This window comes from Gadus macrocephalus, chromosome 12 (assembly GCF_031168955.1).
Source record: "Gadus macrocephalus chromosome 12, ASM3116895v1".
NCBI classification, from domain to species: domain Eukaryota; kingdom Metazoa; phylum Chordata; class Actinopteri; order Gadiformes; family Gadidae; genus Gadus; species Gadus macrocephalus.
The window spans coordinates 19,634,903-19,644,060 of record NC_082393.1 but is presented as its reverse complement, the minus strand read 5'-3'; the positions used below and the strand labels follow the sequence as shown (position 1 = coordinate 19,644,060).

Below are 9,158 nucleotides of genomic sequence, written 5' to 3'. Positions count from 1 at the left end.
TCTTCTGCCTTTGGCCATTGATATCATCAATTTGTTTCAGGGAATTGTTTTCCTGTAAATATTTAAAAGGACAATACACTAAAACATGGCCTCAAGAGCACTCTCTGCTGAGAGTAAGAGTGTTGATTTGGTCAAATAAAGCATTTTTTTCTTCTTTTTGTTCGTTTTTTACATCACTAATGACATGAAAACGGCACAACAACACCTGCAATAAACAGCCTGTAAATTGCTTGGCACTCTCATTGAAAATGTCACTACGACCCAGCAGCAGCACATTTATTCCCAGCCCTACAATCAGTCACTGATCAACATTAATCAGCCCTAATCTGTTGACAACCGACCGGAGTGAATTAACAAGTGTTCAGGTCCAGGGCTGCCGATGGGGCAAGCTGGGTAAGGACTGCTTGGAGACACCGGGGATCAACAGAGAAAGGTGAAGGCTTTTAATCAACACAACTCATGAGAGGGGAGGGTAGGGGGAGGGCACATCCGGGCTGGGGGTCAGGGCTACACAGCCCCACAAAGATGGCCACTTACTGGCCTGGGCCCATCGGAGCCACCAGGAGTAAGGGAGGAAGGAAAGGGAATAGGAGGAAAAGTGTCAACAGATTATTCCATTGCACCCACATATGTGATGCACCAGCACACATATATTTTTATTTTATGCTTGCAGGGATATACAGATTACATTTAATCGCTTGTATTGTCATTCGTACACACGCGTCCCCCAGGATTTGAAAGAATGAATGATGAATGATGAATGCAGCAATTCTACATTCTTAACATTTATAGCGATAGTTTTGCAGCATTGCATTGACATAAAGAATGATGAATTGCCCGCTCACATCGCCAAATCCCTTTTTATCGGCACAAGACAATGTACAATGCTCGGTGATAGGACGCAACCAAAGCTGAGTTACATAACATGCTGTCAGCCAATAATGAATATTAATACTTTACCTTGCCTCTGCCTCTTGAGCACGCGCCTGTGGCTGCTTGTGTGAATTTGTGCGCGTGCACACAACGTGTGTGTGTGTGTATGTGTGTCTGGGTGTGTATGTGTGTGTCTGTGTGTGTGTGTGTGTGTGCGAGCTAGGTGGGTGGCAGTAGCGGACTCAGTCGCAGTCTTCTCACCTCTGTCCCTCCGCTTTCTCCCCCCCAATGTCAGCTACGACTCAAAGGCAGCCTCAGTGTCTTCCAAGGCTGAGGATCAGCGTGCTATGCTCTCTCTCTCTCTCTCTCTCTCTCTCTCTCTCTCTCTCTCTCTCTCTCTCTCTCTCTCTCTCTCTCTCTCTCTCTCTCTCTCTCTCTCTCTCTCTCTCTCGCTCGCTCGCTCGCTTACACACACACTAAGTCTCCCTCTGTATCTCTCTCTCTCTCACACAGATACACTAAGTCTCTCTCTGTATTTCTCTTCTTATTCTCTGTGTATCTCTCTGGATTGTAGGGGTTCTGCACCATTCTTTTGTTTTCCCCACGTGCAGCGAGAGAGAGTGCACACGTGCCTGGCTGGCTCACTCTGCGTGAGAAAAAAACCCATGGTGGAGGGGTGTGTGTCTGTGTGTGTGTGCGTCTGTGTGTGGGGGTGGTGTTTTATGAATAGATTTAGGAATAGATCACATGGCTTCAGGCACATGGACTGTAAATGCATATTTTTTCAGAAAAATGTATTACATTTAAAATAATTTTGCACTCAAGGCATATGGCATGGAATATTTTATGTTTTTCTGTTACAGACATAGCAAATTAAGGAGAGCAAAGATTGTGGTCTAGTAGGCCAGTCTACAAGTTGACAGTCTACTGTGGTGGCGTACCTCAAATGGCACTTTGGTCAACTAAGTGTCTCTTCCTTACGAGCATATGAGGTTATAAGCTTATGATACTTCTTCAATCCGGAAATCCATAAGGTTACGATTTTAATACAATTATGTTAATGTTCCTCATCCTCATCGTCATCCGCTTATCCGGGGTCGGGTCGCGGGGGGAGCAGCTCAAGCAGCTCAAGCATGTTAATGTTTTATAGCGAAAAACAGCAAATACATTAAAATCGCTGTAAAATACAAAAAAACTGTGGGATTATAATAGGGTACAGTATTATTGTGAATACAAAGTTTCAGTCAGAAGCACTCCCACCCATGTCCCTTTTCCTGATAGTGCTCTATTTAGAAAGAATCTTGAAAGTGTTTGGGTCTGTTACTAACACGTTACAAATGTGTTCCAATTTTGATAAAAATCCAAGTCACCAATATATTTTCCATTCCCTCAACAGATGATTCAGGTAAACCCTTTCTGGTTTTCATGCATATCATCAATATGAGGGAAAAAAAGATTTTGGCCAGATTTCAAATCCACATTTATTTGTGTTGGAGGTGGTTCAATCCTCCCACCTAAATCGGAGGTGTCATATCATTGATATGCGACTGATTCACAAACACCGAATTTGTTTGCATTATACATCCAACGTCAGGGCAAGCCTATCTATGTATTTAAGCATACAAATTATATTAAAACGAATTCAAATGTATTCTTCTAATTCATTCAGAACAGTGTGTCCTATGCTTGAGGAAATGGCGTGCATGCACAAGGGCAGTCATGTGTCATAATGATTCATATTTTATAATCAATTGTGATTTGTATTATTCTTAGTATTATTATTCCATTCGTATTGCCAAGCAGCTCACAGCGGAAGTGCAATCATCTGCAGACCGGAAGGAGGGTTCCTAGCTGTGACGGTGGAGCAGGAATAATCGATCGATGACAGGACTGATGGACACACACACAAAAACAGATACACACAGACACAGACACACACACACACACACACACACCACACAAACACATACACGTACACACACACACACACACACACACACACACACACACACACACACACACACACACACACACACACACACACACACACACACACACACACACTCACTATGCAGGATTCTAAAGCTTCAGTCGTGAATTAATTTAAAAGCGGCATACCTCCATCCATCTATGCGTCCGCTGTCTCGCCATCTATCCTTTTATCTCTCTTCATTCATCCACATCATAAAGAGAAGGCAAAGTTTGTAAGGTGTGTGTGTGTGTGTGTGTGTGTGTGTGTGTGTGTGTGTGTGTGTGTGTGTGTGTGTGTGTGTGTGTGTGTGTGTGTGTGTGTGTGTGTGTGTGTGTGTGAGTGTGTAATAACAAGCAACGATAAAGTGCAAAGACCAGTGACAATGGGTTCTAGTCTAGATCATAAACACACTGAGGTAATGAGAGAGGCAGAAGGGTTATCCTACTGCAAGGTTAAGTGGCATGGGCTGATCTGTTTGCAACACAAACTGAATGGATTGGAAAACACCATACTAGTGTCCCATGCTTGTCAGATTTCCTTGGCAATCTACTAGAGTTTTCTGTTCATTGCAAGTGAAAGGGAAAAAAAAAGTAACTTGCGTATTTTTCATATGTATTTGCACCAAAAATGTATGTGAAAGTTTTGGTTATGCCACATTCATGTGCAGGTCTTCAAAAAAATAAATAATGTTTTGTCCAGTTACATGCTCTTTTGTCAACAGTAACAAAGCACGGTGGTTGACTGCTAGATATAGTTTTTGACAGATTCAAACATCAAAGTGAAGGCCTAGCCACCAAAACAAACCATCCCACTTTTTCAAAAGCTATGTCCCACCACAACCTGCGGTTTTATGTAGACGCCTATCATGAAAGATCAACTGACTTCCGTTGGATAAGGCCTTTAAAGATGGTGGCGATTGAAACACAAGGTGTTCAGGATAAATTTGTACCGAGCCATATTAGTTTACATTTATAAGAAAAGGAAAGGAACCACACATCATGGCAGATTAGTGCCATGGCTCCATTGTGCTTGTCCCCGAGTGGAGGTGCTGCTTTGCTCGTCTTTCACCTCATATTCTGATATTCTATTATATATGTGCAGAGAATGACAATGAAACCAATCACAATGGGTACATCCATAGCTATTGTGCCTACCTGGTGTGATACAAAGGCTTCATTTTCATGCTTATTATATGCTCCATTATTAAGGTGTTCGTACAGCCCTCCTATTCAAATCGTATGCATGAACCATGGGGAGTGGTGCTGCTTTACCTCAAGAACACGTACCATGCATTGAAGGAGCCTTATTGGACGCCTCAATAAATCTATTCATTACACGATCGCAGTCTGCTGCAGCACACATAAGGCTAAGGAATGACACTTTATGACACTAAAATGTGGTTAGATAACATACAATATTTATAAAAAAAAATTGACATAATTCCCTTTGGCAAACATTTCCATGGGCATTGCAGCACATAAGGAAATAGATTGGCGGTAAACGACTACTCTGTGTATGCTTTGTTTTTCAAAGCTGGAGTGGGAAAGATTTCGTTTTCAAAGGTTCGATCAGTTCTCTACATCATTATGTTTTCTTTTCAGTTTTTATAATATGGACTGTATTTTATTTGACAGCTGAAGGGGTGTATAAATACAATTATCCAAGGGACGTACAGTGAATTCAGACATTGTGCGGGAGTGCCAACAGGTAGGTCGACCGTGGGACAGTAGTTGATTGAATCCTGAACCTTTCAGCTGGCAGTGACACTGTGATACTTACACAGACAGATAGATACGACCGATTTATCTTCTCCCTGACGAAGAATGTGGAGGACAGTCGTTCTTTTAATAACATCAATACAATTTCACTGTTCGGCAAGAACACCACAAAGGAGTGTAGTCTGAAAAAAATACATTGTGTGTGTGTGTGTGTGTGTGTGTGTGTGTGTGTGTGTGTGTGTGTGTGTGTGTGTGTGTGTGTGTGTGTGTGTGTGTGTGTGTGTGTGTGTGTGTGGACGACTAACAGCTCTGAGAATTGCTGATCCGGAAGAAGGGTTCACCTTCGACCGCTCTCTTCTCTCTTTGTGTGTGATGGGGGCCCTCCATATAAGAGCAGTTGTCTGTAGTGGACGCTGTACCCTGTGTCACCCCTCTTCCGCCAAAATCTTTTTCTTTAATGTTTTTTTCTGAACACACACAAGGGCGAGACATTGGATGTTATTTGAGTTGTTTGATTGGAAAAGTGCTTTGTAGAAGATGACTTCTTGAAGAGTTTGTGTGTATTATTGTGTGTTTGGCAGAGGGGTGGGGGATTCTGTGTTTTGATAAAAAAATAATAAAAATACCATAGGAAGATTTATGAAATGTGTCCCTTAGCTTCGCTGCAGCCAATTGTAGATAGAAAGGATTTTGATTAGTTGCAATATCGCTATGTATGAAGTATTTACTTACTAACGAAAGCCTCGCTTATCCATCTAATCTGTCTGATATAAATGTTTCTGTATATGTTGCCAGGTTGTATGCCTCTATAGACATAACAAATATGAATAAAATGACAATTACTTGTGGTGGAAAGTTGTGTTGTCAACAAAGTTCATACAATTTTCACCAGAGACTCAGGTCCAATCCTTGTGCTGATTCTATTTTCATGAAACAAATTACACTTGGAGCTGAGGTGTTTGCTGATGATATCCCTCCTTCATTTGGAACAGGTAAATGTCAGTTGTTGTTGTGACGCAGGTGACCTTCATTGAAGCCCATTTGACATGGAATCATAAATGAATCCCCTGCCTAATGAGTGCAGCTCTGGTCTTTAAATGGGTTCAGCTGTCGAAAAAGAGAGAGTTTGGCGGGGCTTCAGAGACATTGTGATTGATTGAGTGGTGGCTCTGTCATAGTGGTGTGTTGTTCAGTCGGGCCTTGAGAGCCTAACATGATGTAATCTACTGTTATCTGATCAGCGAGAAAGCTGCGCTCCACGTTTAATCAGAAAGGGGAGAGGATGAGTGGCTAGCCATGACAGATCCTATTCCTGGGGGAGGAAAGGCGAGAGGGGGGCAGGAACAATCGAAACAAGTGTGTTGTGCTTGCGTTTTTTTGTCATACACAAGAGAATAATGAATATGAGAGAGACTGTTGCGTTCCCTCAACAGATGATTCAGGTAAACCCTTTCTGGTTTTCATGCATATCATCAATATGAGGGAAAAAAAGATTTTGGCCAGATTTCAAATCCACATTTATTTGTGTTGGAGGTGGTTCAATCCTCCCACCTAAATCGGAGGTGTCATATCATTGATATGTGACTGATTCACAAACACCGAATTTGTTTGCATTATACATCCAACGTCAGGGCAAGCCTATCTATGTATTTAAGCATACAAATTAAATTAAAACAAATTCAAATGTATTCTTCTAATTCATTCAGAACAGTGTGTCCTATGCTTGAGGAAATGGCGTGCATGCACAAGGGCAGTCATGTGTCATGATGATTCATATTTTATAATCAATTGTGATTTGTGTTATTCTTAGTATTATTATTCCATTCGTATTGCCAAGCAGCTCACAGTGGAAGTGCAATCATCTGCAGACCGGAAGGAGGGTTCCTAGCTGTGACGGTGGAGCAGGAATAATCGATCGATGACAGGACTGATGGACGCACACACAAAAACAGATACACTCAGACACACAGACACACACACACACACACACACACACACACACACACACACACACACACACACACACACACACACACACACACACACACACACACACACACACAAACAGATACAAAAACACACACAGACACACACACACACACACACACACACACACACACACACACACACACACACACACACCACACAAACACATACACGTACACACACACACACACACACACACACACACACACACACACACACACACACACACACACACACACTCACTATGCAGGATTCTAAAGCTTCAGTCGTGAATTAATTTAAAAGCGGCATACCTCCATCCATCTATGCGTCCGCTGTCTCGCCATCTATCCTTTTATCTCTCTTCATTCATCCACATCATAAAGAGAAGGCAAAGTTTGTAAGGTGTGTGTGTGTGTGTGTGTGTGTGTGTGTGTGTGTGTGTGTGTGTGTGTGTGTGTGTGTGTGTGTGTGTGTGTGTGTGTGAGTGTGTAATAACAAGCAACGATAAAGTGCAAAGACCAGTGACAATGGGTTCTAGTCTAGATCATAAACACACTGAGGTAATGAGAGAGGCAGAAGGGTTATCCTACTGCAAGGTTAAGTGGCATGAGCTGATCTGTTTGCAACACAAACTGAATGGATTGGAAAACACCATACTAGTGTCCCATGCTTGTCAGATTTCCTTGGCAATCTACTAGAGTTTTCTGTTCATTGCAAGTGAAAGGGAAAAAAAATGTAACTTGCGTATTTTTCATATGTATTTGCACCAAAAATGTATGTGAAAGTTTTAGTTATGCCACATTCATGTGCAGGTCTTCTCAAAAAAAAAAAATGTTTTGTCCAGTTACATGCTCTTTTGTCAACAGTAACAAAGCACGGTGGTTGACTGCTAGATATAGTTTTTGACAGATTCAAACAAGTGAAGGCCTAGCCACCAAAACAAACATCCCACTTTTTCAAAAGCTATGTCCCACCACAACCTACGGTTTTATGTAGACGCCTATCACGAAAGATCAACTGACTTCCGTTGGATAAGGCCTTTAAAGATGGTGGCGATTGAAACACAAGGTGTTCAGGATAAATTTGTACCGAGCCATATTAGTTTACATTTATAAGAAAAGGAAAGGAACCACACATCATGGCAGATTAGTGCCATGGCTCCATTGTGCTTGTCCCCGAGTGGAGGTGCTGCTTTGCCGAACAATTTAAATGATATAATAATAATAATGACATACGTGTGTGTGTGTATTGATCTTAAGCAAACGGTATCAATCAAATGTGTCCTTTTTAATCTAGAGGAACAGGTTTGATTGTAAGGAATCCATATCGATCAAATGTGTTGTATTAAATCTAGAGAAACAGGTTTGATCGGAAGCAATCCATATCGATCAAATGGTTCCTATTCAATCTAGGGGAACAGGTTTGTAATACAAAATGACTTCCTGTGTGAAATATTGAATGATTTTCAAAGTAAAAAAAAATGAAATCCTTAGTCATCACTGAAATTCATCTTTCATTCAATCAGCAGATAATCCCCCCAGTAAGAATGTACACATTAACTCTGGTCGGAGGTTGGCACATCTATACACACAAACCATGTATACACGTGACAGTGAACATGCAACATGCGGCGGAGACCGAGGTGTGACTCACATGGCCCCCTTTCAGGTGGAAGTGTCGCTGGCCTTCAGAGAGGCCACGGCAGCGCCCCAGGGAATCACACCGTTCCCCACATGTTTCATTACATGATTCAATCCCATGGATTCAAACTCCCCCGACACCCATGCACACACACACGCCCACACTTGTGCACACACACACACACACACACACACACACTCTCACTCACTCACTCACTCACTCACTCACTCACTCACTCACTCACTCACTCACTCACTCACTCACTCACTCTAACGCACACTGAGATGGCTCACGCAATTTGTAATCCAAATGCCATCTCCCCCTGTGCGTCCTTAGCCCCCGTCATTGACGTACCTTCCCACGTGCCAGACCATGTGACATTTTGGGAAGTGATCAGCGATGCACTGATCATTAGTTATGTCCCGACACGCCGGGACCTGGGGGGATAACTGGAAGCCCGGTCGATGGCAGTCAGGCGCAAATGGAGGGAGAGGGGGGGGGGGGGGGGGGGGGGGGGGAGTAATGCAATAAAGTAAACCAGGGAGGACACACACACGCGCAAGCACACACACGCACGCACAAAAACACTCGAGCATGCACACGCATTCATTTGCACAGACAGACAGACAGACACACCCACAAACGCGTGAGCATATATACAAGCATGCAAAGGCACACATTCACACACACAGACACACATGGACTGTCCATGTGTGTCTGTGTGTGTGTATGTCCATGATGGACATACAGATTTAAATTATTTTATTTGGATCTACAAGAAAAACTAAAGTTTTCTTTTTTTTGATCCAAACATTAATTAGAAGGTTTCAATCTGAAAACTAACCAGACACTGAATTTGCAAAATGCTTAAGCACGCAGAGGAGTAGAGATGAAATGATGATGGTTTAGCTGAGGTTAAAGCATTGCATATGACAATATGGCATTCAGGGATAGACAACACAACGTCTCTTCCAGATGTGGAGGCT

The 9,158-nt window shown here is 42.5% G+C and overlaps 1 protein-coding gene across 2 annotated transcripts in view; it reads right to left on the bottom strand.

Moving 5' to 3' along the window:
• rgs8 (regulator of G protein signaling 8) overlaps positions 1–1,338 on the bottom strand; it is a 26,435-nt gene extending 25,097 nt beyond the window's left edge. Inside the window, exon 1 of one of the 2 annotated variants that reach the window (XM_060066433.1) lies at positions 961–1,338. The gene's annotated coding sequence lies outside the window, so the exon portion shown is untranslated. The remainder of the gene's footprint in view (positions 1–960) is intronic. The other variant, XM_060066432.1, reaches the window with a different exon arrangement.
• Between the last annotated feature and the right edge of the window lie 7,820 nt (positions 1,339–9,158).